The sequence below is a fragment of the Bacillus rossius genome, chromosome 16 (genome assembly GCF_032445375.1).
Source record: "Bacillus rossius redtenbacheri isolate Brsri chromosome 16, Brsri_v3, whole genome shotgun sequence".
NCBI lineage: Eukaryota > Metazoa > Arthropoda > Insecta > Phasmatodea > Bacillidae > Bacillus > Bacillus rossius.
This window is the reverse complement of record NC_086343.1, coordinates 33,909,816-33,937,227: the sequence shown is the minus strand read 5'-3', so window position 1 is coordinate 33,937,227 and position 27,412 is coordinate 33,909,816. Positions and strand designations below refer to the sequence as shown.

The 27,412-nt window shown below is 38.4% G+C and overlaps 1 protein-coding gene and 1 non-coding gene across 3 annotated transcripts in view; one reads left to right on the top strand and one right to left on the bottom strand.

The window, feature by feature from the left end:
- Positions 1-12,524: 12,524 nt before the first annotated feature.
- Positions 12,525-27,412, top strand: part of LOC134539976 (obscurin) — a 570,520-nt gene continuing 555,632 nt past the window's right edge. Inside the window, exon 1 of one of the 2 annotated variants that reach the window (XM_063382379.1) lies at positions 12,525-12,639. The gene's annotated coding sequence lies outside the window, so the exon portion shown is untranslated. Of the gene's footprint in view, positions 12,699-27,412 lie in introns of both variants that reach the window. The other variant, XM_063382380.1, reaches the window with a different exon arrangement.
- Trnaf-gaa (transfer RNA phenylalanine (anticodon GAA)) lies at positions 26,236-26,308 on the bottom strand. Its single transcript has one exon. It is a non-coding gene; the product is annotated as a tRNA-Phe (tRNA).

Sequence of the window (27,412 nt, the reverse complement as noted above, 5' to 3'; positions counted from 1 at the left end):
TTGTGAAAGTATATGGGGTTTTAAATATTTTATTGTATGTGAGTAAATTATAAGCAATGACTTGCGTAAACAATTAATTTATATGGTGGCAACAACAGTCGACGGACAAATAAAAGAAAAACTACATAAACATTTTCCGAAAGAAGTACAGTGGTAACGGCTACAATAGCTAGTCTTTATTCAATATCTACATAAAACTGTATTCAATTAATTGGATTATCCTTTCAGACCTCTTTCACACCAATCACATTTCATTGTTTTTTTACCGTTTCTATTTTTAATCCCTTTTTATGTCCATATTCTCTTTATAGATGTCTTAAAATGAGAATACTGCGACTTACCGATTACAGTTTTAATAAAATTAATATTCCAATTACTAAAAAACAAATATCGTTGAACTTCTATTTTTATATAGGCCAACTAAATGTTTAATCTGGGTGGGTAACGTTTCGTCAAAATGAGGTCATACGAGACGGAAAAACTCATCAATAACAATCAGGTGTGTTAAAAGATATGTCATGACCTGCAAGTGAAAACTACCATTTGTTTTGCCTATAGTGACTTATAAAACTATCCAGATTTTTAAAACTGCGTCAATTTGCTTCATTGGCTGTGATTTATATATCTATACACACACACACACACACACACATATATATATATATATATATATATATATATATATGCCTAGTTGTTTGAACAAGGTTGACACATAACACATGAAAAAAATCCCTTTTGGCGCAGCCTACAGGAGCAGGTAGATTTCGACGTTTATATTTCTTTATGCTGGAAGAAAAGTGACATATTCATTTTAACAACATTACCAGAAAAATCATCAATATCCGCTTAGAGACATTTTAAATATTAACAATGGTTTCTTAGTTAAAAAATTTTTAGATGTATCTTGTATCTAATATTTACTATAGGTATTTAAATGAATAAGAACAGATTGAATAGTGATCATAGTACGGATTTTATTAATTTGTTTTTAATCGCACAACATTTTTTATCCCCTTGCACCGAGTTAATCTTATAAAAAAATTATTTTCGAGCAAAGGTTTTAGATAAAATATTAGGATTTATACACAGTTCTAACGGAATTGATAGTGTGCCTACTGAGGAAGATATGGAATTTTTGGTTTTTCAACCCCCCAATTTTTTCCACCCCTTGCAATAATGGTTCGTCGTATAAAAACTTATTTCAGACAAAAATTGTAGATAAAATTAATACTCTTTCAATAAAAAAGATTAGGAATCAATAACGTACATAGTAAGGAAATTATTATTATCTTTAAATATTCAAACCCTGTTTTTTCCACACCTTTTACCAATGGTTCGTCTCATCAAAAATTGTTTCTGCCAAAGGTTTTAGATAAAAATTAAAGGATTTATACACAATTTGAATGGAATTGATATTATTCCTACTGTGGGAGTTATGATTTATTTTGACAACCCAGATTTTTTCACTTCTTGCAGTTAAGATTGGTTGTACAAAAAGTTATCTAAGATAAAAATTTTTTGGTATTACTCATAACATTTATTAAACGTTCAAACGGATGTGATACTAATCATATTTTGGGAGTTATTTCGATTTTTCTGTTTTTCTTAAAACCTTAGCCATCTCTGCCCATTTGGTCGGATATCGCCCATTAACGAACTCGACCGAGATTTCATTTATCAGTTTGAAAGTTATTTGTGCAAAATTACGACAGTTATCGTGACTATAAAAGTTTGAATTGTATATATATATAAAAATATAAAGGCTATATAAACTTTTGAGATGACTATTGTTTTGGGGTCTATGGACCCTAAAACGAAAAGCATTACAAAAATTTTCCGGAAGTCGCACCATGCTAACGGCTACAATAGGTAGTATTTCTTTGAGATCTACCTAACAAGGCAACAAAAAAAAACACGTAGGCCTACCACAAAAAGACGCCAATCATTACTTAAAATAAACATATATTTCATTAAACGTTAAAATAATGCAAACAGTTTTTTTTCTTTTTGTAACTATGACTTGATATTTTAATGGTTCAATTTTGTTCAGTTGGAAAGAATCGATGTCACAAACATAATTTTCATTGTCAATACAGCAGCTTATTAATTGTCCAGTTCTGAGTGTTGTGTAATACTTCTAAATTTGTGGTTTCAAATCTTAAGGGGAATTTGTTAAAAATTTCTTAATAGTAGAGCAAACAGAGAAAACTTTAAAAAGGAATCATGTATTTAAATCTTAGCACTTTACTTTAAATAATTTTTATCGTCGTGATCATACCCAAAATAAATTTGAAAACTGATAAAGTTGACAAAATATTTCATAAACACTAATACAAAGTTTAATTATTTTAGCTAATACATTTACAAAACGTGTTGAGCTCTTTTCCTAAATAGAATGATCAACCACAGAGTAGATTTCCAATTTTTATGAAACTAATTCATGCAGTAAACAAAATAGTTGCCTTCATTAGAATTTTTGATCATATTAGAGATGTTTATTTGGATTTAGAAGATATTTATATGATACAAATAGAGCTTGTTGACAAGTAAAAGAATGATTTGTATTTAATTGTTACAAAATATAACCAAAACAATTTCACGCAAAAAAAAAATTGCGGGGAATAAATAACCTGAACACTTTTAAGTATGTATGTTACTGTATTATCTCGTAACTTATTTACCCGTAAGTTTTCACCAATAGTTGCGGCACTTAAAAAAAAATATTTTCATGAAAAATCAAGCACGTAAGCACATATATAATTGAATGGTGAAAGAACACTAGTATTTGATACAAAAAAATGCGAATTATGCAGATATGTTTCATACAGCATTATATTTTAAGTGGAATGCAGTAAATATTTCAAATAAAAGACCAATGATCAAAGACCATATGAATGCATTTGTAATGCCGCAGGAAGTTTCCTTCACCTCCCACACAGTTATGAGCGCCTAATACCCAGTTCGCCCGAGCACTCCGCATTCGAGTCCCAACCACCGTGCGGGTCCCACCCACCCCTTGGCCCCCCCCCCCTCGGGTCCCCCACCCCCCTCAGCCAATGAGAGAGAATTTGGCCACTGCCAATGGGAACAGTGATGTTTCTGCGGGGCGGACCGAGGCCTGCCAGGAGGTATCGTGGAGGGAGGTCGAAGCAGTGCAGGGGAAACGGTCGGGGTTATGACGAGGTCGGGGAACTGACATAGAGCCGGCTGGTGTTCTGCGCCTCAAGCAATTTTTTTCCCCAACCTAACTAAAACTAATGCTGGTGCGGGTATACCTTGTTGCAGTCTGAAAGGCGTTCGGAAATGTTTTAGCTTATCCGTGGATTGCTTGTGATGGTTATCTCGCGTGACAGGCCTTCTGCACTCACCCCTGGGATCTCTTCGCTACACGGGGCCGCTTCCGGGACGTCCGACTTCCTGTCGCTTTCCAGCTTCCGCTTCCGGGCAGCTGCAGCGACTGGCACGTGACCCCTGCAAGCAGCAGTCCGAACTATAACCTTACTTAGTTTAAAACTTTTTATAAGTTCTTGTTTTGCAGATTTTAGGAACTTAAAGGCTTATTATTAATGACCTTGCGTCGCGTACATATTGAAAGGAACCGTTAGTTCAGAGCATTTGCCTTAAAACTCTTAATATTTAGTATACCATTCATAAATCAATCAATGAAAATTAGGTTTTACCTAAGCCCTGCAAAACTCTGGTATCTATATTGGAAAACAATTTTTCTATTTATTTACGAAGGCAACAATAACAAATGAAGAGTTTAAAGACAAAGATTAGGTATATAACAACGGTCAATTTGAAACTGTATACTACACGATTTCCTTCTTTTAGTACAAAACCGGACTTATATAATTATTTGCTACAAGTTTCTAAAAGGTCTTGTTTAGTTTATGAAATCTTTTATAAGCAATTTTTTTTTATTACGAATTTATTTAAAATCAATACCAAAAACCAGAAATCTTAGGAGAAATATAATTAAGGATACTTCCACCCCATTAACTACACAATTAAATTATTATGAATACTGCACGAATGATGGCTCTTATTAATAAAACTTCCGACCCTGTGGACTTCCGGTGAGAGAGGTTCTGGGTTCTTGTCTCGGGCAAGACATGGCTGTGGAGTTGGATCATCTGAGTTGGTCACTGTGAAACTGCGAAAACAATGGACTGAATGATAATTGATGGGGTGGTCATTAAAACAAGGCATGTTGGATCAGGGTTGGAGATTCTGACGGTGATCTTGGGGGTTTTGAAAAGAAATTGGGGGGGGGGGGGGGGGGGTTGCAGCCTGCCACGGACTCCAGGTCAGAGGTACAGCCGAGAGATTTAGTAGACTTTAAAAGAGTGAAAAATAAGGCCAATAGAAAAAAAAAACAAGTATGCGATATCTAGGTACTAAGTGAATGAAAACGTTTCGGTATATATGTACCAACTGCCTTATTTTATGAGTGTATATTCCGATCAAAGTTCTTTTATTGGACCTCGAATATGTATAGGATTTTGGTAATGCAACAATAAAAGTAAGTTTAGTTTCTGTACTTTGTTGAGTATTTTTTTTTCTTTTTCAAAATTGTATTTAAAAATTTAACTCTATTTCAACTGTGTTTTCTTTATAATTTGTTTGGCAATTGAACATTGAACACTATGTATTTTCTCTTGATGTACATTACATGAAATAAAACCAGCCTTTAAACACTGTTAAGTATAAGGGTATGAACATTTATTAATTTAAAATTTTTAACATAATGCCTGTTACACTTATGGCTGTTGAAAAATGATGTGGAAGGGTGGTTCTCTTCCCGACGGTTTAACTTTTGGGAAAGATTTTCCTCCTGTGTTTGGGACTGGGTGTTTAGTTTGTCCCTTCGCCTCAGTAGTGCGGAAGGCAATATTGAGCCACAGCCGTAACATGATTTAAAACAATTTCATGGACATACGCCGTTGCTGTTTTTTTTTTACTGTAACTCAAGCATAAACCACAAGAATAGACAAGAAAGATGAATACACAAACAAACAAACAAGCCTCCAATTAGCCGATGTCAAATGTGTGAATGCATAGACACGCTTTGTGCCTGAAAACGGGAACAAATGTCACTTCCTGAAACGTCGCAACTGTCTTGTCTTAGGTACCTTTCTGTGTTCGTCTGTGCTGTAGTCATCTGGTTTCATAGTTTTCCGTTGATGTGTGGTCTTAGATTGATATTTGTCAAAATTGAACCTTTGCCGTATCTGTGCATGTCTCAAAGTATTTAAAACGCAAGACATTGTTTGCGCAGTCTATGAAATGACACATTTGACATCGGCTGATTCTTACCTTGTTTTCTGTGTGTGTATTATCTTTATTTTGGTTTCTCTATGACATACTGGGAAAACTAGCAACTGTGAATGTCAATTAGGATGTTCAAATCAATCTTGCCCGTTGCAAGAATCATTCAAAGAACACCGCAGTGTCACGTGTCTAGACCGCCCCGGACTCACTGTAGCCATCTTCCCGGGACAATGGCCATGCTAACACCACATTGTTATCATTATTAAAAAAAAGATTGCATGACGAAATTTTAAGTTTACTGAAATAAGAACAGAGGCGTACAGGAGAGATGGGGATTCATCTTCCTCCCCCCCCCCCCCCCAAAAAAAAAGACCTATAAATCTATCATTCTTCCCAACATCTGGAAAGAATTTGAAAGCAAACAGCGCGGGCAAACAAAGTGATTCTCTTTCTCTCCCCCCCCCCCTACACTCCTGAATAAGACGACACACTTTGCATATTTTATTCTTGAATAAAAATGGAGCTTAATTAACACCATAAAAATTATGACAAGGATACTTTACATAATCACACTAGCAAAATTATTCAGTTGTGATTAAGCGTGCCCGTTGTATAAATGATTATTTAGTAACGATAAAACTTATAATTTTAAATATTCTAACTCAATTTAATATGTTGAAGACACAGCATTTTTAATAAAAGTGGCTCCAGGAAGATGTCAGAGAGTTAAGTATTGCAAGTCAATATTTTTTTCTTCAGTTTGCTCAATATTTTCAATAATCGGAGCACTAAAACCGGGATTTTAAAAGAAACACAGTGCATTGCTTCGTTAAATAATTCCCTTTAAAAAAATTAAAATCGTGTAGACTTGTTTGACGATGAAATGCATAAAAGGAAATATGTATCTATAATAACAAGATTGTAAACCTATGTCTGATGCAAGCAAACGAGACTACTGATGTCTGACGGGCGGTTAACTCACACGGTGCGGCGGCCGCCATCTTGGGATGGTTCCTCGCTTGAACCAGGCTGTGGCCCACTCATGTTATGGAAAACAAAATCCCACGAACAACGTTGGAACACTAAATCGCAAAACTATCATCGAAAAACTTGAATTTTTCATGCACATCCGAAAACTCTCACGTTAGAAGTATCCTTAGTAACCATAAAAACATTCTTGGAACGGCATTAAAACTTTTGTAAGCATTGTTTTGCATATAAACAAACGCCATTGTTTTAGACGAAGACAAAATTTATTCATGCATATTGATTATAATTATTAAAATTTTTATTGAGGTTTAGTCGGTGGCAGATAAAAGTGGAGGGGTTCATGGTCCAAAGACTTCGCCATTTTTTTCTCCTTTACAGATCACTACTTTGTACTTTCACTGTTCGGAATAAAATACCAAAATCTGAAAAAAGTCTCACTTCAACAGGACACACCTGTGTATCCAACATGTGCTTCGAATTAAGCTCTCACATAGTTATCATATGTTATTTATCAGTCAAACAATCGGCCTTTCCCTGAAAACTAATGACAGTAAAAATCAGTGACCAGACTTCCACAACAAAACCAGGAATCAAAATTTTAAGTTATTATATGAAAAGTGAGTAAGAGTTCAGATCTATTTGTAAATTATTTTTCGTAAAAAAAAGTTATTTTAACTCTATCATACGAGTGCTGACTGTTTAATTGTTTAATGAATTAAATATTATGATTTTAAAAAACAAATAAAATTTGTTTTGTTAACTTTTGAATTACTTCGTTAAACATATTTCTGTATAATTATTAGTCAGTTATGTAAATGGTTATGATGTAGAAGTAATTAAATAATTACAATAATTATAAAAAAGTATAGTAATTTTTGCAATGTCTTAAGCTCTCGAGTCCAAAATATTGAGCTATTGACTGTAAAGTGTAAGTCAATAAAGATTATATTTGCATTTTGTAGGTATTAGTTTAATTCCGATGAATTGTGTAGTCCCACCAACAAATTGAAAGAATTTGAAAGCAAGATGAGGAAAACCTAAAACCCCCCCCCCCCCTCCTCAAAAAACCCTGAAATTAAATGCTGCTTTTGCTTCTGCCCGAGACTTTAGGAAATAAAGTTCCCCATTTGGAAGAAATTAATCATTAAGTTCCTTCTAGTTGGCCATGCACCTAATGGATGTTGATGGTTAACACAGTGACAATGAAATTGCCACGTGTTCTCGTTTGGTTCTGAATTCTGAAGTACAGATATACCTAACCCCGTTCATAGCCAAAAATCGTTTTTTAAATTTAATTTGTATGGTATATTTAGGTTAACCTAACTACACGAGTTAAACTTTTCTTTGACCAGACATTTGTTTGAAACTATGGACTAACAGTGTTTGAGACAAGACACCTGTAAATATCACAAGCCTATCCGTGACTTATCTCGACACCCGCCGAACTGCGGGTGGGAGGCGATGCAGGGAAACGAGCAAGAATTGTCTCGAGTCACTCCGCCTCATCCGCAATCACTGGTGTAGTAATGGAATAGTAGGAAGCAAGTGATACAGCGAAAGAAATATCGTTAAAAACTTATTGGATTCTTCTGTTTATTATTTGTTGGGCAATAACATTAATGAATTCCAACCCAATTTTTTCATCTCTGTGAGTACTACCTCGCAGGCATGTCCCACGCTGCACTTCTCCGCGCGGGAACCTGCTCCAGGGAACAGCTGAGGGGCGGGAAGTGGCGGGAAGTGGCGGGAAGTGGCGGCAAGAGGCGCCAGTGAGTGGGAGCAGCTCTGTCTGGTTCCCCGTCGCCGCCGCGTGGCGCGCTCCTGTCGCAGTGGCCCGGTGCTCGCACAAGTCTACCTGCTTCCTGGCAACTGTTACTGGTCGACGCAGGGAGGAGGCAGATATATAACTTGGACCTGCGAAGGCCGTGTCACGAAGCAGTGGTTGTGACGAGCTGGTAGAAGAGAGGGCGAGTTGTGGAGACATGGGTGGACTCGGGCGATGAGCCGTGCGTAGTCGACTGGTCGGGACTTGGACGTACTGGAGTCTGGCTCTTTGGCCTGGGCGAGTTTCTCCTGAGCTCGGACGAGGTGTACGAGTGCAGGTGCAGGCAGTGCTGCTGGCCGGGGAGAGCCGGCAGAGGGCGGCCAGGCTCCGAGGTGTGGCCTCGAGCTGAAGAACAGGAGGAAGGCGAGCACTCAAGGGCGCCCATATGATAATTTGTAAGGGGGGGGGGGCAGACTTAGGGGTATGAAGTATTTTTAATATTTTGGAAGACTTAACTGCGGCTTGTTACTAGCCATAAAATAGTTCCAGTTCTGACCCTGTTAATTTTTTTTGTCCTGTTACTAAAATAATAGACCACAGTACTCATTCGCCATAAAAAAATCTTTATTGGCTACTTTATTAATTAAATATTAACTTTTTTATTGAAACAAATGAATTTTTAGAAACACAAATGCAGGAATACAGTCCTTATACTTTTGCAGCGTCTCGGGTACACGGATATCAAGAATACAGTCCTTCAACTAATTGCTCTCTTTACCCCTAAATAAATGTCGCGTACAAATTAAATTAAAATAATTATAAAGTTTAAAAAGGTGTTGATCAAAAGATTCAACTTTGGGAGAGAAACGATTTGAATATGTTATCACAGTCAAAAAACAGTTGTTTTTAAATGTAACACCTGAACTACGCTTATAATTATAGTCAAAAATTGTTTCACAATTAAATGAATATTACTATGTTTCGATATGAATTATAATTGCTTATCATTTAAAATTAGCACAGATGGATTCAGTAGTCGAGGACTATAAGTTTATTTAGTGATAGTAAAGCGCAGAAAAAATTAGTTTATTATTAAACTATACAATTTAACCAAACAGTATTTAGATGTTAAGGAATTAAGTGACACCAAAACCAATTAAAATAATCGAAAATTTCTAAATGCTGACTTAACTCATATATCAGCTTTCCACAGAAGAATTTAGTTCGGCGCAATTAATCCACACAAAACAACTGGACATACTATGTCGACGCGTATTTTAAGAATATAAGAAGATCCACATCGCAGTATAATTTTTTTTTTTTTTCGTGTCGTGTGGTGCGGGCCCCCATTTGTGGTGCGGGCCCATAGGCTACAGCCTAGATAGCCTGCGCGTAAATACGACACTGATAAACCCTTAAATAACATGTTCAGTACTTAACTTCAGAATTAAGAGTACATTAGAACCTCGATTTTACGGAGCCCGGACTGAACGAAGCCGCGATTTTACGAATACATTTTTTTCAGGAACCATCTAAAATTCGGAAAATTTGACACCAAAATATATTTTTAAAAAAATTAAAAAAACACTATGAAAACATATAAAAATATTAATTTTTAATGCACAGCGTATTCATATTTTAAAGCTAATACAACAGCCATTTACCGTTAGTGAATATTGTAAAAGTTATTGCGGCATCAAACTCAAAATCTAAAAGAAAAAATGGACTAGGTACACTTTATTTGTCGCAAAGTTCGAAATTTCTTAGATTGAAAAATTATGCCAAGGCTGTAAAAATATTTATTTTACCGCAAATGAACTATACTCAACATTCCTTACCCATTCCAACATTTCCAGCTCGTGAGCATAGCAACTGAGCTTGAAACCTTGTGAAGCGTTAGAGAAAGAAACGATATTGAGTAGCTACTTCCTCTCCTTTCCGCTAATATCCAGCAACCCACGCCATTAGGCATTATCTTGACATGTGTCGCATTAATTACCTTCGCTGCATCGGTTTCCCAGTAAAAAACGCTCAAAAATGGTATAAGTGACGCAGCAAGTAGACGTGACGAGCGGATTTTCAACTAAGCTTTTTTTTAACTTACTATACAAACAAATAATTCCCTATGGCTATCACAAATTCAAGGACTTCTCTCACTAAAATGTACTGTGTTTTTAATGAATGTCTGTCGTTAAAGAGCAGCGTTTTTCTTCACCAAATAAGCCTATGATTAGAGACCGTAAAAATTCGCGGATTCCTTTCGAGACAGTCTGGAATCCAAACTCGTTTAGCTTAATGCTGCGTCAGTGATTGGACCGCAATTTACCTGAAGGACTCTGAGCCAATGGCAAACACTCAACAAAAGAAGTATCGAATCATAAGAATCGCAGTAAACAGTTTCCCCGAATCGGTAGCCAATGACCAGGTGATAGTTGCCAGAGTACATAGGAGAATCGTTTAGTCTATCCTAGTGGTCATTGAAACCGCGAATTTTTCCAGTCCCTACCTATGATCACTTTTATGAAACAGTACAGGTGTACACTGAACTGTGTGCTTGTTCTCCTCGATTATATTACTAAAAGTGCGTTCATTAATATTTTTCAAGCTGATCTGTTAAAGATTAACTGATAAATATGATAAGGTGAAGTCCATAAAAATGCAAGGCAGGGAATTCTTCCAGCTCATCAACCCGACCCTGGAAAGTCTCGTCTGTGTTCAATCGTCTCTGGCAAGGAGTGGACAAGTTTGCAAACTCAAATATAAATTTATTTTAGTAACACGCGTCTTACGAAAAGGAAAGATATCCAAGAAAGGCATGTCGGACAACCTACTGTCACCACACAAAAGTTAACATGATGCAATGCGTGGTGCAACTGTGTTTAGTCGCTGTGATGTCGCTTTTATATCACTCGTGCAATGAAGCAAGTTGTGGAATGTTAAAAATTATAAGGGGAACGCAGGGGAGGGCAGAGGGCAGACAGCAGTCATTGTTTTTACTATTTAATATTATATATATTCCGTTCAATAAATTATAACATGTATCTTCACGGGGTGGGGTGTTTAAAATTTTATGAAGATAACGATTTTACTAATGTAATCCAAGCGACTGTGAGCGTACGTAAAATCGAGATTCCAGTGTAAATTGCTTCCGAGTCTACTGAAGGTAGCGGAATCCTTATCCCTTTAAACACTTTTGAAGGGAAAAGGTGGTTTTCCTCTAAATTAAAAATTCCAACATAAATTTTACGTTGTAGACTTTTCTGAACAATAATGCTTATTTGAGTAACTTTAAAGGTGTTAGCTTACCTTAAAAATTGTGAATATTCTGAGCGGATGTGACGAATGAGGAAAACTAAGAAACACTACATAATAACAATGGTTTTTATCCTTACACTTTTCACTTATTTATTTACACTTAAGTTATTTATACTGACTGAATACACTAAACTAAATCTAGACCAGATGCATAAAACTGTAGGTAGACCTAAAGACTATTGAAAAATCTCTGTTTTGAGATGTTATTTGTGAACATACACATTATTATGACGAAAAAGTAGCAAAACATTTCGCCGTCTACAAGCACCCAGGATAACTTAGATTCGAATATAAAAAATTCTCGGAAGGCACCGTAATTATCGTACACGGCATAAAAACACAGAAATGCATTTGTGCAACAACGGCGTAAGTAAATTCCTTTAAATAATACGTGTATAACAGGGGCAAGAAATTATATCTACATGTTTATTCGACTACATTCACCTTTAAGAACTCCTCGCTGTGTTTAAAGCGACGTATCAGGTACGGATTTATATATATATATATATTTGTGTTTATTTTACAGGCCTCTGACTTAGCATTTTAACACCATCATGGGCAGATTCGAATTTATATATGTTAGTGTTGAATTTACCGGCCTCTAAACGTGGCATTTAAAACCCAGATCAGTCGAAAATGTCACGTTTGAGGGGCTATACCAGATAACTCGAATTTGGTAAAGCATAGCGACTACATTCACCTTAAAGAACACCTTGCTGTGTTTAATGCGACATTACAGATTCGGATTTATATATGTTAGTGCTGAATTTAACGGCCTTTGAACTTTGCATTTTACAATCATCATCGGTCAAAATGCCAAGTTTGAAGGGCTATAACAGAGAACACGAATTTGGTAAAGCATAGCGTCTACATACACCTTAAAGTACTCCTTGCTTTGTTTAATACGACATATCAGATTCGGATTTATATAGTTTCCTGTAAAAAAAAGTATATTGTAAACACTCTACAAAGCAGTTGGGCGCAAGGTAAGCGGACGGCAAAACCCTACCGAACCAAATAAACCACCAAATAACACCGCACCTTTAATTAGCCGTCCAATGCCAAAATCCAAAAGAAAGTCCAATGTATTTTTTTTTCTGGCCAGCCCCCGCGGCTATCCACGGCAGCCAGCCAGAAGATGCGCAGGAACTCGGACCGACGCGACGGTTTGTTGCTGTTGCCGCGGAGAGATTGAAGCGCCTGGCATCTAGCGGCGTGTTGCGGAACTAGGCGGCCGCTGTCAGTGTCCGACCAGCCAGCAGGGCGGGCAGGCGAGGCACAGCGAACGACAACGAGTGAGTGCCTTCGAATAAACAAAATAACCGCCACGCTTGGAACGTTACCGCTTTGCATAGTGAGTTGAAACACATTTACATGCATTTATGTTAGAAATCCGATGATTTTTGGCAAACAGTAGATTTTGCGTGTAAACTTTGTAAGTTTCCATAATTCCTTTAGCCTAAAGAACTGCAAACATCGCATTCGCGTCTACTTGAAAAGCATGATTTTTGGATATTACGCAAATAACCAAAAAATTTTTATCTAGCCCTAACATTGTTATTAATGTGTGTGTTTTCTTAAATTCAAAAACATTTTTTCTGTTTGCATGTAAAATGTCATGATGCACATGGCTTTGAAACAAGAGAACAGTTCGTGAATGTTATACCTATTTTGACGGTGGCTACCATGTCTATAGAGTATCCCACTCTTAGATTGCAGTGTGGAAGTAAATGGGCGCATTCTCTCTCTCTCTAACACACGCCGATTGCCGTTAGCACTGTCCTTGTTTCTTCGTGCGTTGTTGCCAAATATCAAACGAAATTTTAATTTTTGGACCAAGCTTTTTTTCATATTGTATAGAATCAAAATACGCATCAGGCAATGCTTATTTTGAATACGTAACAATATTTAAAGTGTCCGAAAAAATTAAAAAACATAACTTATTCGCTGCGAACTGTTTTGAAGTATTCCGATATGTTTCACATCAAAAAAAGAAAACCTACATGTGTATTTCATTCAGATTTTTTTTATTAGTAAATTAATGCCTTAGGTCGCCACCGAACAAATGTTAAGAAAAAACTGTACAGGTTTCACTTAAATTATTTTTTTTTTAATATATTGAAATGCATTTAGTCACAAACTGACACATCAAAAAGTTGACCCGCGGAAAAATTTTTTTCTATTAAAGATAGATAGGGGACGAAAGCGAGAAAAATGTTCACAATGAATTGAATTAGTTTTTAAAAGCAGCTCCATCTCAATTGCTTCTACAGTTTCCGTGGAAATAGCTGTTTAAGATGTACAAGAGCACGCGCTGCCGTCGTAAGAGGAAACAGGGTCGTGTGTTTAGATAAGTGGGGTTCTGTCCTACAAGCAATTTCAAATACATGGCTTCCTTAGTCAACAAAAAATATTATAATCGATTCTTGAACATAATATGTAAAATGTATGAAATAAATGCGAAGGAATTTAATAGCGATCATGGTACAACATTTTGAATTATTTTTCTATCCTTCTCACCAAGCATCTTATCAAACATTGTTTTAGACAAAGTTTTGGAAAATAATTATGATATTATTTCAAACAATTTAAACAGATTTGATAAGGTGTCTACTAAAGCAGTTACGTTTTTTTGTCCGGTGAAAATTTTTTTCGAACCCATGCAGTTATGGCTGGTCGTATCAAAAATGTATTTAGAAAACATTTTTCGGCATTAGGTAATCCGAGTTATCATACGTTAAAACGGATTCGATATTATTCAGATTATGGGAGTTGCGATTTTTCTGTTTTTCAAAAAATCTTCCCCATTTCGAACCAATTGTTCGGATTTTTCCCATAACTTACTCGACCGAGAATTTCCATTACCGTATTTTATTTATCATTTTGGACATGCCTTTTCCAAAAATACGGCATTTATCGGGCCCATGAAAATGTGATATATATAATTATATATATGGGATTTTTAGAACAGAAAAGAAAACTATAAGAAAATTTCGTCTACAATAGGTAGTTTTTATTTGAAATTTACATAAAAGTGGCATTATTACAAATTTATATGTGTAATAGTATAAAATATTATAAATTACGATATGATTTCTTAAAATGCTTCTTGTTCGATCCAAATTACAAAGACACGCATCTCCTGAAATTCGTAATGTGTTAAAGATTTGGCAACAGCGCGCGCCATAAGCCGTGTACTGCAATCTAAGAGTGGGACGGGCTATAGTACTAACCGCTGATTCGAATACATGTGTGTTTCTTCTCTGGAACTAAATGAGGTTTGTTTGGAAAAATACTGCTTGTAGAAGTATGTAGATAGTGTCGGTAGAGTTAGTTTGAGCTATAACTGATTTTGCATATGAGCATGTCACGACGACAGCTCTGTAATGTGCCCCCCCCCCCCCCCCAAATCTATACTTTAGTTGGGCCATGCTCGATTTATGCCAGTTCGTAGATCTTTTTGTAGAGACGCGATTATTTCGCGTATTTATTGGATATCAAAGCAGAATTAAAGCTCATATACATCTACTTCACGTTGATCTACTTCACTTGACGTGTTCTAGAAACGTCCTTGAAGACCCTGAACTAATTGTAAACAAGGAGAAGTTGCGAACCAATCAAAAGATGTGATCTTATTGTCGACCAATGATAACTCTTAAAAGGCTTGATTATGTGTAGGCAGGTTGAGTCTAGCCTGGAATGAAATGAACCAGCGAAATAGTTTCTCCAATCATTCGACGTATTTTAATTCGTGCGAAGTCCGTTTTCACGTGTTCCGCTCTCGTGAAATCAAGTCGTAGCTGTAACATATACGTTAACTATTTTGGTTTGTAATGATTAGTAAAATAAATTTCTTGTTATATAGAATAAAACTTACTCTGAAACACACTAAATGTTATCAAACTCTGAGAAGCATGTTTGTGTGTACGTACAACAATCATTATATAGGTTGTTCTGTAAAACTACTGTACTTTATGGCAAGGCAAAAATATTGTTACGATTTACAGGGTTCGTAAAGGGATAGCCCAATTAAAGATTTTATCACACACACAGTTTTATTTTTTGCCACTATTTACATTACTAGCAAATAATCTAAAAATGTCAATTAATCAACTGTACTTAGAAATGTTGCTTCCTCCAGTCACTCGTTTCTCACAATCCACACGCCTCGCTGGGCCGCACATCTGGCGCAACTCTCGCCGCGGCACCCCTCGTGGTCCTCTGTCGCAGAACTCTGTCGCCGCACTCCGCCGCCGCCGTCGCACTTCACCTTCGCCGAGATCCCACTCGACGCCTCGCTCGGAACTTCGCTCGGAACTCCGCCGCGCCCGCGAAACTATCGCCCGGAACTGAACTCTCTGCCCTGGAACCTTCGCCCAGGGACTTCGCTGCTCTATCGCCCGGAAACCCCGCCTCGGGAAAACTACTGACTTCACTCTGAACTGCTTCTGAGGCCGGCGTCCCCCGGCTTTTATATCAGCCCAGACACCTTCCAGAACTCCCGAGCGCGGCTGGGGCCAGTCACGTCATTCCGCGCCGACCCGACGGCAGAAATCTCTCGAAACACGTGTCGGCGGCTCGCGTAACTCCGCAGCTGTCAGGTTTCGGATGTCAAACTAACAGCGCCGCGCGGGGAGCTGAGGGCTGGAGGGAGGGGAAGCGGCAACCCAGGTGCGCACTGCACATCTCATGTTACAGCGGCATGTGATATCAGCCCAGCTAGCTCTGCACCAGCGCGTGACGCAACCTTGCTAATGTTCGTAACATTATTACAAACATTTTTTGTTGACACTAAATAAATCTAACATTAAATCACCGATAACATTAGATGATAAAATTATTTCTAGTAAAATTTTATTTTATGTACATAATGTCCCAAAACTCAGTCAAGACGAGAAAATTTGATGGGCCAATTAGTGACGGTTCTGAATCAAACACCCAAAATTATAATAAAAAAATAGTTTTTCAATTCCCACACTGCACCATATTATAAATAGCTACTGTGACTAAAATTTTTTGCTTCTCAATAAAAAATAACCTTAATATTGATAAAATTTCAAAATAAAATTATACAACATAAAAATTTTGGGGGGTAAAAATTCTTTGCATGATTTTCGGGTAGGGTACCTTTAACGTGTAACTGACTCTTCACAGTATTCATACTGTAAAAAATTGCTAACTTAGCAAGTTATTTGCTTTAATTAGCCCAATATTCAAATAACTTGCTTAGTTAGCAAATATGGCTAATTTTATAATATGGCTAATTAAAGCAAATAACCTGCAAAGTTAGCAAAGATTTTTTGGGGGGAATGACTTGACAAATTAAAATGGTTAAAAAATGTTTTGCCTCAAAAGTCTTACAAATAATATTTTCCTCTAAACATAGATCATGTTTGATATCATTTTGAATTGTTATCAAAAGTAGGGTTATTTGCGTAGCAACAATCTTTGGTATCTAATACTTATTTTGCTGCAGCGTTAACATTTAAAAATTTTGAAACTCAAAAACTATGACTTTTTTGAATTTTGGTTTTATGATTCAGAACCGTAATTTACTGTCCTATCAACTGTTCTTAGTTTAAAATTTAACTATGGGACATTCTATATTTGTTTTACATTATCATTTATAATTCTAAAGAAATCAGTTTTATAGTGCAAGTTCAGTTTGGCATTTGTAACGTTCAGCCGTGATAAAAAAAAATTACAATTGCGTTTCTCTCTTTATGGCGTAACATATACAGAAGGTCTTGTCGAGAAATCAATGTTTTCACAGGGACTTGCATGCATAGTCAGTTGCGATCATAAGAAAGGACTTTAGCCCCTCTAGTACACTACCCCCTACACCACCAGTACTTTGTGGGGAAGACTCAAACCAACATGGAGGTTTTGAATGGCGTTCGACGACAAAATTTGTGACTTTGGGAGCTTCTTCGGATTCAGGCAGTGCGTCCGTAGACTCTGCGGGGATATTTACTTTCACGGAGGCCCTCTCTTGGAAAATTTAAAAAATTTACTCTTTCAAACATCATTATCAACCCAACCTGTAACTTAAATTTTCGAAGATGGGTTTTGCTATTTTATCTTAGAATATTTTGATATTATTTCCTGATAAATTATCCTCAGGTCAAATTTCCGGCAGAATCGCGTCATTATACGTGGCAATAAAACCATCGATTTTTTTAAAAATACTAAATCATGAATTGATGTAGGTATTAGACTCCACAAAATTAGTAGGGACAGGAAAAATTCGCGGGTTCAATGACCTGTAGGATGAACTCCATAGTTCTACGTACACTCGGTTAAATGCCACCCACTGATTGGCTGCTGTCTTGTGAGACGTTTCAGCGTAGCAGCCTATGATTCGATAAAGCTTTGGTGGAGTGTTTCTCATTGGCACAGAGTCATTAAAGTGAGTTGTGAGCCAATAGCTGAGGCAGCACTGAGGTATAACGATTTGTATTTTAGCCTATCGCGAAATGAATTCGCGAATTTTCCCGGTTTCTAACAATTAGTTACAAGATAATAACAAATTTAATTTTTATATTTCCCACGAATGTCCATAAACAGGACTTGGCCCTGGACTCAGGGGTCCACCCAGCCCCACCCTTGTAGGGGCCATGCCCGGAGGCCATTGGAAAACAGCGAATTATCTCCCGCCCCCCCCCCCCCCCCTAAAAAAGTGGGCGACATCCCACGAACGAATACGCAACTTGACCGCGTCAGAGGGCAAGTCTGCCGACGCCAGTGCGAGCGAGTCGCGCGGCGTCGAGGTTTTTTGCCTCCGAGGTTGGCGGCAGTGGGCGCGGGCCCTGAAATAGGGCCTGAGGGAAGGGGGCAAGACGTGTCCCGGATTAACCGCTCACTAAAAATAACGTCCCTTGCGCGCGCCCAGGCGGGCTGCAGCGGAGCGTGTCCGGAGACGCGGCGCCCGTCACAACACGTCCGCGCCGGCCAATCATCAGAGACCGGATAAATTCGCGAATTCATTTCGCGATAGGCTAAAACACAAATCATTATACCTCAGTGCTGCCTCTGCTATTGGCTCACAACTCACCTGGATCACTCTGAGCCAATGAGAAACACCCAACCAGGCTGCTACGTTGGGACGTCTCACAAGACAGCAGCCAATGAGTGGGTGGTATTTGACCGAGTGTACGTAGAACTATGGAGTTCATCCTACAGGTCATTGAACCCGCGAATATTTCCGGTCCTTACCAATCATTCATGTATAAATTCATGTACATATATGTGTAGGGGCAGGCATTTTTCGCCAATAAATCTGAACGCCTATTAGATTGCAATTAGGTATGCTTGCGCCAGTAGTTTCTTCCTTGCGAATGGCGGCTGTCAGCAAGAGAAGCATTTGCCCTATTTGACCGAGCCATTCAGGGCGCGTTTGCTTCCGCACTGAAGTACTGTGATTGGTGTGCCGACAGTAGACATGCACCAGAAAGAAACTCGACCAATCACGAATCACAGACGATGTTACAGTGTTTTAACTCTCAGCTAGTCGCAAAATCCTTTCGCGAAAAATACATGCCCCTACATATGTGTGTGCATATGTAGACACACACACACCTCGGAGGCAGACGCTACCTAGCAAAAACCACATTTTCATGAGAGCAGTTTAATGAATTCTAAATAGTACCTCACCTATTTGCGGAATTTTGACAATATCGTATATATTAGTGTTGCATGTCACTATATATAGAAAGAATGTCAAGCGATGGGTCAAGTTTATGGTTAAAAGTGCATTTTGCTCAAAGTGGACATACTATGTACAAATATATTCACATACACAGACACACATATAAATATATACATGGTGTTTCGTAACTCAACGTCAAGCCGAACACATTTTATAGGCCAATATATTCCGGTTCTCAATTTAAAAAGAAATATTCTAAACGTGTTGTAGTTTTTGAGTTATAGGCGTTTTTTGCAAACGTTTTTAAATCCTCACCCTGCACCAAGTCATTAGATACTGTGATTAAACCTTTTGCTATGCATTCCTATAACTCGGAAACTACGACACTTTTAAATTTAGGTGTTTTTTGTTCAGAACCGTATTAATTGGCCTAACATCAACTGTTCTCGACTTGACGTTGAGTTAGGGGACTTCCTGTGTGTGTGTGTGTGTGTGTGTGTATGTATGTAGACTATGCACATGCTGGGGCGAACTTAGCTTCAAATTTCGAAAGGGGCGATTTGGTTTGAATGTAGGGGGGGGGGGGGGGGTTGTAGAAGGAGAACTGATGACTGAAGTGTTTGGTGGTAGGATGGAATACCTCCCAGTCAAATGGGGAGTCAGAAATTTTGAAAAGTTATATCCTCTTTAACTATTTTATCGCATACCTGACGTCTATGAAAGTTATTATTTTATTTTTGAAGTGACAACGTCTAATAAATCGATGAATGCCGGCTGCATGCACGAAAAAGGATGACTCATTGTCTCGTTACGCACATTGTCCCGTTACGCTCATTGTACGCTTGCGCCGCATCTATCTCTCTTCCACTCGATTGGAACAACCATCGATTTGACTTTTTCGAGGCACATTAAACTTGAAACTCTCCCATTCGTTTCCTACTTTTCCTATCATCGTCCTATCCTTAGCAGAATAACACAGATTGGAAGAAGTTAAATAGCAAACATGTATAAAAGTTATAGTTAAAATAATCTGTTCGTTAAAGTAATAAACATATTTGAATTAATGAATGCAATTAAAAGTAAATTTATCAACTAAATTTCATTTCACTCCTTTGTATCCATACAAAATAGTGATAATTCAATAAAAATGATTCAATTTTATTCATAAAAGTATGCAATCATTTCATCAATGTTTTATTATGACGTTGTCACGTTAAATTGCCGTCCGTAAACCAACTTCACAGACTTTTTTTTTATAGTGAAACTGCTTTGCTGAGGTGGCTACAATTTTTGAGCGTTAGGATCACTCCTATCGCATGAGGGGAATACAAAGTTACATGGTGAGGGAACAGCTAGAGCAGGTGGCGACGCCACTCCAGCGCATGCGCCAGCGGTCGAATGGGAAGACGTAAAAAATAAAAGGGAGGTGGGGATAGGTACGCAGCTATATGCTAGTTGTAACGGCCGGAAGGGGAGACGGCAGGGGAGAGGTAGAAATGACGCAGCAGTGATGCTACGGAATTCTTGTAACGCTGCCTGTGTTTGTATACTCCTCAGTTTTCGTAACGGCTAACGGTTGACGCTACAATATTTATTTTATTTTATTTAAAGTTTCTAATATTTATCTATTCGAGTATAAAAGCGTTATTAATTTGTGCAATTAACTTTATAAGTGTCATTCTTTTCATGTGAATAGTTGATTGAAAATATAAAATAAAATACTTTTAGATTTGAGAGGTTAGCTTTATAAGTATAATTTATTTTTGGTTATGAATACTGATATGAAATGTCAAACGGACCTATAGACTTGTGAGGTAGACTTTATGAGTGTAAGTTATGTTCCATTTGAGTGTTTTTATTATTTCTTTTTATTTTATCATAATGCCTAAATATAATAAAAAGGTAGAAGCAGATAAGAGGTATTGTATTACCAAAGTCAACGTGGGAATAAACCACCCAAAAGAGGCGCCAAAAATTGTCCGTGAACGGATGTGAGAGTACAGGTACGGAAAAAGGAACTTTATTCATTTGAGATCATCCTTACTTTTCACAATTATCATATCTTGTTCAATTTAAAAAAAAAAAAAAAAATGGGGTATGGCTGTGTCATGGACACGGCCGTGTGTTGTACGTGATTACGTGTACGTAACAGGTAATATTTTCTATACAAAATATAGAGTACGCTATTTTATATATGTTAGAATCATAGTTTTTTTTAAAACCATATATATTCACTGTAACCATTTTACACTAATGTTTTATTTATGAATTCGATATATTTTGACGAGAGCTGACGATTAACTCTCAAACGAACGTCGTAGCTTCTCCGGGTCAAAAGTTATACTAAATGGAAATCTCGAAACGCAGCAAAATGACCTCAAACTGGCGGCGCTTCCCCCTCCACCTGCGCGCGATGCGTCACAGTCCTCACTTAGCGTAACGAATTCTTTGATCATTTAGCTATCCAGTGGAGTAATACAATTTTGAATGGAGATGATAGAGATATGTAGCTGCAACACCAAACTGTATCCCCCGATTTTGTTAGCATTCGTTTTTTTTTAATTGCCTCCCACTATGGAAGAAATTTAAAAATCGTTTTGACGTCAAAAAATTCAAAAAATTTGTGTGTGTGTGTGTGTATGTATGTGTGTATATATATATATATACACCTAATAAGCAAGAAGTTACACTTCTGTCGCACGTGGACTACACTTCCAGTTATTTTTTTTTTTTTGCAATGGAAAAGGAAGTGGTTTGATCCCTCTGGCCTGACCGCCACCCTAGCATACGACTTAGGGTCCGTCCTTTGTGAATTAGGTTCGCAAATTAAGTTCTAGTTATTTTAGTTACTTTTTTCGGTAGATAGGTAGAGCCATGCATATTTTTGCGAAAAGATTCCGAGACTAGCTGAAAGTTAAAACACTGTAGTATCGCCTGTGTTTCGTGATTGGGTGAGTTTCTTTCAGGTACATGACGATTGTTAAAACGCCAATCGCAGTAATTCATTGCGGAAGCAAATGCGTCCTGAGTGGCTCAGCAAAATAAGGCAACTACTTCTCTCGCAGACGGCCGCCAATCACAAGGAAGAAACCGCTGGTGCGCGTGTAGATACCTTGTTGCAGTCCAATAGGCGTTCAGATTTATTCGCGAAAAATGCCTGCCCTTATGGATAAATATAAACAGCTCCCAACTCTCATCTACCCTATTCTGCTCTCATTGGCTGTTTAGTCATGTGTCGTAACATAAATAATGCATATTCATTTCCCTCATGCGTACGACGTTTCTGGCCCAATAAGAACACAGCTCAAGCCCATAACAGTATGAATACCAGTCTGTCTCCAGCAAGTCTCCACCGATAAAAAAATGCTTTAAGGCTCGAGCGAAATCACAGAACCATCAAGTCTAATCTATAGTTAGAATCATTGATTCATAGACCCCGGGAAAATTCACATAATCTTTTCCCTATTTAATATAATTAAAATACATACACCGCTAAGCTGCTTTCGCTATTGGCACACATCTTATAGGGAGCGTACTGGCCAATGATAAATCCTCAACTAAAGCAGTATCGAATCACAGGCTACCAAGGCGAGATGTCTCAGCAGTCGGCGGCCAATGAACAGGAGACATTTGCTTGAGTGTACAGAGGACTGTGGATTATATCCTAGAGGTTATTGAAAACGCAAATTTTTCCGGTCCCTAGTGGTTCATCGCAGAAAATTTGACTGATAGGTTTGATAAACTTTGCCTTTATTTGTAACTTTTAATTTTGTATTTGCCTCTGATTTGTTGAAAAAATATCGTACTGTGCTTAAGGACGGGTTTATAAACCAGGTAGGCAAGGGACGCATCACGTAACCAACGCAAGGAAATTACGGTTGTTTATAAAACACGCAAGCCGTTAGATGTCAACAACTCTTTAAGTTAAAAGTTCAAAACGGTAGAAAAAATATTTACCTTTTTTTTCATAATTCATATTAATCATGAAAACAAAATAAGTTGTCAATAATTTGTTTTAAAATTTATTTTCTTTCATCCCGTAAAACTTTATCAAGTGAATTAAAATAACATCGCGGAATCCAATGCACAAAACTTCTGTGACTTTAATAGTTTTTGGAACACTTTTCTTCCAACATCATTGTCGTAAACGAAAGCCAAAAGTAAAAAAAAAAAAGTTGAAAGTTGAAAGTTGAAAAATACTTGCGTTACGTTACTGCGCCTTGTGCAGATTATAAACCAGTATTCTAAACCTTTTTGCTTAATGATTTGCGTCTTGCGTTCTTGGGTAGTTTAGAAACTAACTCAGCCAACGAGGAAACTCGTACTGCGATACAGATCATCCGTGATTTGCCGTAAGACAGATAACCACGTCACGTAAATAAATATTTCTTCCAACCATACGAGTAATTAGAAGTCAAGAGAATTGTAGACTTTCTCGGTTCATAACGCATTTGCGACAAATCAAAATCCCTACTAGTTGCGGTTACAGTGTTTTTTTTTCCCGGGAGGAATTTAAAAAAAAATGGAAGAAAAAATAAAATTAGAGTTTGTGTTTAGAAGAAAAATTACGTAAGCATCAAGCGGTTAGTATCATATCAACATGCGTCACTTCCAGTGTAGTTTACAGTTCCAGGTGTTGTAACAGCTAACCTTTCATCATCATTTAAAATAACTAGAGACCGTAATAATTCGCGGTTTCAGCGAGATCTAGGATGGTTTCCACAGTATCGGTATACTCTAGGGATTGAACTCTCACCCCCTTGCGGCGCCCCTGCGTGTATGAGTTGTGTATAAGTTTATGAAGGTAAAGTAGGGGCCTCGAATTTTATCTCCGGTCCTAATTCAGTTCCCTGGTGTATTTACAGTTTGCATGATTGGCACTAATGTTGAGAAACAGTTGCATGCGCTGCAGCAATTCATTATTTCCTTGAGAATTCTTTTTTGCATGCAGTTTCGTCTAGAAAGAGAATGAAATTAAAATTCTGCGGGGTGTTAGTGTATCTTTCAGTGTGAGTGTGTTGTTCTTAGATTAAGTATGGGCGATGAAAATTGTGCTGCAGTCTGTTAGTAGGTTTACTTTAGGCCACTGACGTTATATTCATTTGAGGTTACTTGTTAGCAATGGTTACTATAGCGGCCATGATAATAAACTAGAGGATATTCGAAAATTGGTTTCCCTAGCATTTTATATTTTCGATCCCGGGACGAAATTTGGAACAAATAGCATTACTTATTTTCTGTGACGAAACGTTAACAGATGAAACAGACATTTCCATCTTTCGCACATAATTCATCAGAAAGAGGCTTGTTAGAGATGTTAGTGAAGGACAGGTGTGCTGTGGGACTATATGTTCCACCTGCGCTGATGATCCCTAGAATCAGATGAAGGCAGAACTTACATATTGGGGATTCTCCGAGATCAATTGGAGGTGTCTGATTCTGGACGAATTACAGCCAAACTTTGCACAATGGTTACACCATCATTCCATTATCGAAACCATCAAAGGAGGGGCCTGTGGTATTAGTTGCTCCATGGAAACTTCACCCATGTGCAAATTTCTCTGCAGGAAAAAGGTGTAACTCTCACAAAAAAGGGGCATCAGCAAGAGACATCGGACTCAAGTGATGGCATCGTCTACATACCTACTGATAAAAGGACAGCGATGCTGACGCTGAATGTACAATCTGTGAAAAGAAAAAAAAATCATCTGATAATTATGGAGAGAAGTGGATTAGTTGCCCGAAATTATATGTTCGTGTTCACGGGTCATGTGGCACATGAACGAAAAGAGTCAAATTTATGTGTGACACTTGCACACAAGATGGAAAATGAGTAGATGGAAATAGTATGTTGAACATCAGGCGTGAGATCTGGATCACCACAACCACACCAGGACCACAGCCTTACACATCATCAGTCCGATGGCATGGTGAAAAGGTTCAGCAGGGCCCCAGAGGACAACATTGCCAAGGTTGTCAACATTATTGGGATCAAAATATCCCGATATTCCTGATGGTTTATAGGGATGCCATTTATGACTCAACTGGACAGACTCGTGCGAGTATTGTGTTTGGACGTCAAGTTCGGCTGTTCTCGCCAAGAGCCAACCAGCACCACCGACCACGTCAATCATCTAAAGGAGCGTACACTACTGATACACGATCAGGCCCCATCATTTAAGGACTTTATAAATTGTCTGTGCAGCAACATACCGGATGAAGACGAAGTACGACCTGAAGGCTCACTCGACCGGATTTCAGGAAGGCGATTTGGTGTGGCCGTACAACCCGCAGCGAAGGAAAGGAAGGTGCCCTAAGCTTCAAGCATCATGGGAAGACCCGTATGAAGTCTTGAAGTACCTAAATGATGTTTTCTACTGGATCCAGAGAGGAAAGAGGGAATAATTGAAAGTGATACATTTGGACCGATTGAGGGAATACGCCGGAAGACACATGTTACCCGTTCGGAACGAACAAGTTTAAGGAGGGTACAGTGTTACGATGCGAAGTAACGAAGCAGGCTATCTCGTCAGGCAGAGCACGCGCTCGCCTTTTTCAAGGGGGGAGGGGTTGGTTCTTTCCATGATCGTTACACTCCTGATCGGATTAGGAACGGCGCCTTGATACCCCCTTCCCTCCTGCCTGCCCCTTCCTTAGCACCTTGCCATAGAACTCTCCGTCCCTCTGGAGGATCCTACGGGCTCTCGGAGCCCGCCGCGTGGAGTGGAGTAACTAGAATGCCGTTGTTCTGGGAGTTACGGTTGTCAAGTCTAGCCTGTTGACGCGAAACTTCAAAGGGGTGTGAGACTATTCCAGAAGGGGGGCTGAGGGGTATATAAACGGCAACGTCAGACTCCGAGGCAGTGAAGTGAAGAGGGCGGGTGGCCACCTTGGCGAGCGATAGCGGACGACGAGAGACGGGCTCAGGGTGCGTAGACTGATGTGTGCGGTGACGGACGAGTGAGTAGAGTGAGGCAGTGTGTTGGACAGTGGTAAGAGGTAAGAGACGACGAGTCGTGAGAACCTCCGTCGAGCCGAGCTGCAGTGGGGAGAGTGAACTTTGGACTAAACGAAAGAGTGATTAATTTTTGGACACACATCTTAAGTGTTGTAATTTAATAAATAGGTTTAAATAGTAGTTAATAAATAAAACTGTATTATTTGGGCTATTCTTTCGTACCTGTTTTCCAACTCGTAACAATATGTTTCAGAGAGGCAGCTTATAAAATAAAAAATTAATTTTTGCCGAAACCCGGGATCGAACCAGGGACCTTTAGATCTTCAGTCTAACGCCCTCCCAGCTGAGCTATTTCGGCTGTGGTGATTGCTGGAAGTTATTTAGTATTAAACTGAACTCAATAATTTCAATTCCGATGGATTTCAGGTGAAAAACCTACTTATACCAACATAAAAGTGTGTGTAGAGTAAAAGAGCTAGTTCTGTACTTAAAATTCTTCAGTTGACGGAGTTTCTAATAATGAACTGCGGGTTAAATGTTGCTTTATTATTGAGTAGATTGACGTCAGGCTGATACCATTTATGTCCTGAATCATCGCCTCAGTCAGTGACATCATTTGGGTTCGAGTGACAACTTGACCGTTGACGTCAGCACAAACTGCATGCCAGGAGGAACAGCTGTTTTTTTCTTGTTACGAGTGATAGTTAGGCTGGCGTCGCAATGCCATGACTAGTCCGACTCGCTCAGTAGCCAATGAAGTACAAGGTCACCGTGACGTCATACGCGCCCCGTTGGCCCGCAAGAAGTGGATTCTATTTATAATTGTGTCGTGCCGCATGACGGCAAGTAAAACGGAAAACTCACAACGAAAAACCTTAAAAAATATTTAATACGATGTTTACTTGGTAAATATTTATGTATGCTGTAAAACGAAAATTTTGTTTTGGCACACTTTCACATTTGTAGTGTTACTTCAACTGTTTATTTAATTTCTTTTTAATTCTTCGCATAGCTAAAGCTCATCGCACACTACAGCGCGCCGCGCCGCGCCGCCCTGGAAAAATTCCGGCCGAACTGTTCGCATGTAAAGCAATGACGATGCGCACACTTGGGCGCGCCGCGCCGCCCTGTCCGCCGCGGAATTATTCCGGCGCCGGAACTCCCGGGAGAATTCGGAGCGGAATTGTTCCGCCAAGGAGGCGGGCGAGGCGAGGCGCCAAGCGGCGCGCTATCGTGTCTGGTGACAGACGGAAGACAATATGGGTTGAGATAACCTTCGGGTGCCGGGTTTCTTCGGTGCTTCTCGTTCATTATTCTTTTTTGAGTCTATTTTATAAGACCTGCACACGGGCTGTACGTATCTTGTGTACACAGAAGACTATTTAAGGTAAGTTAAAGCATAGATTACTTTATTTTACATCTTTGATTTAACTATATAAATGGGTTAACCATTGATTCAATT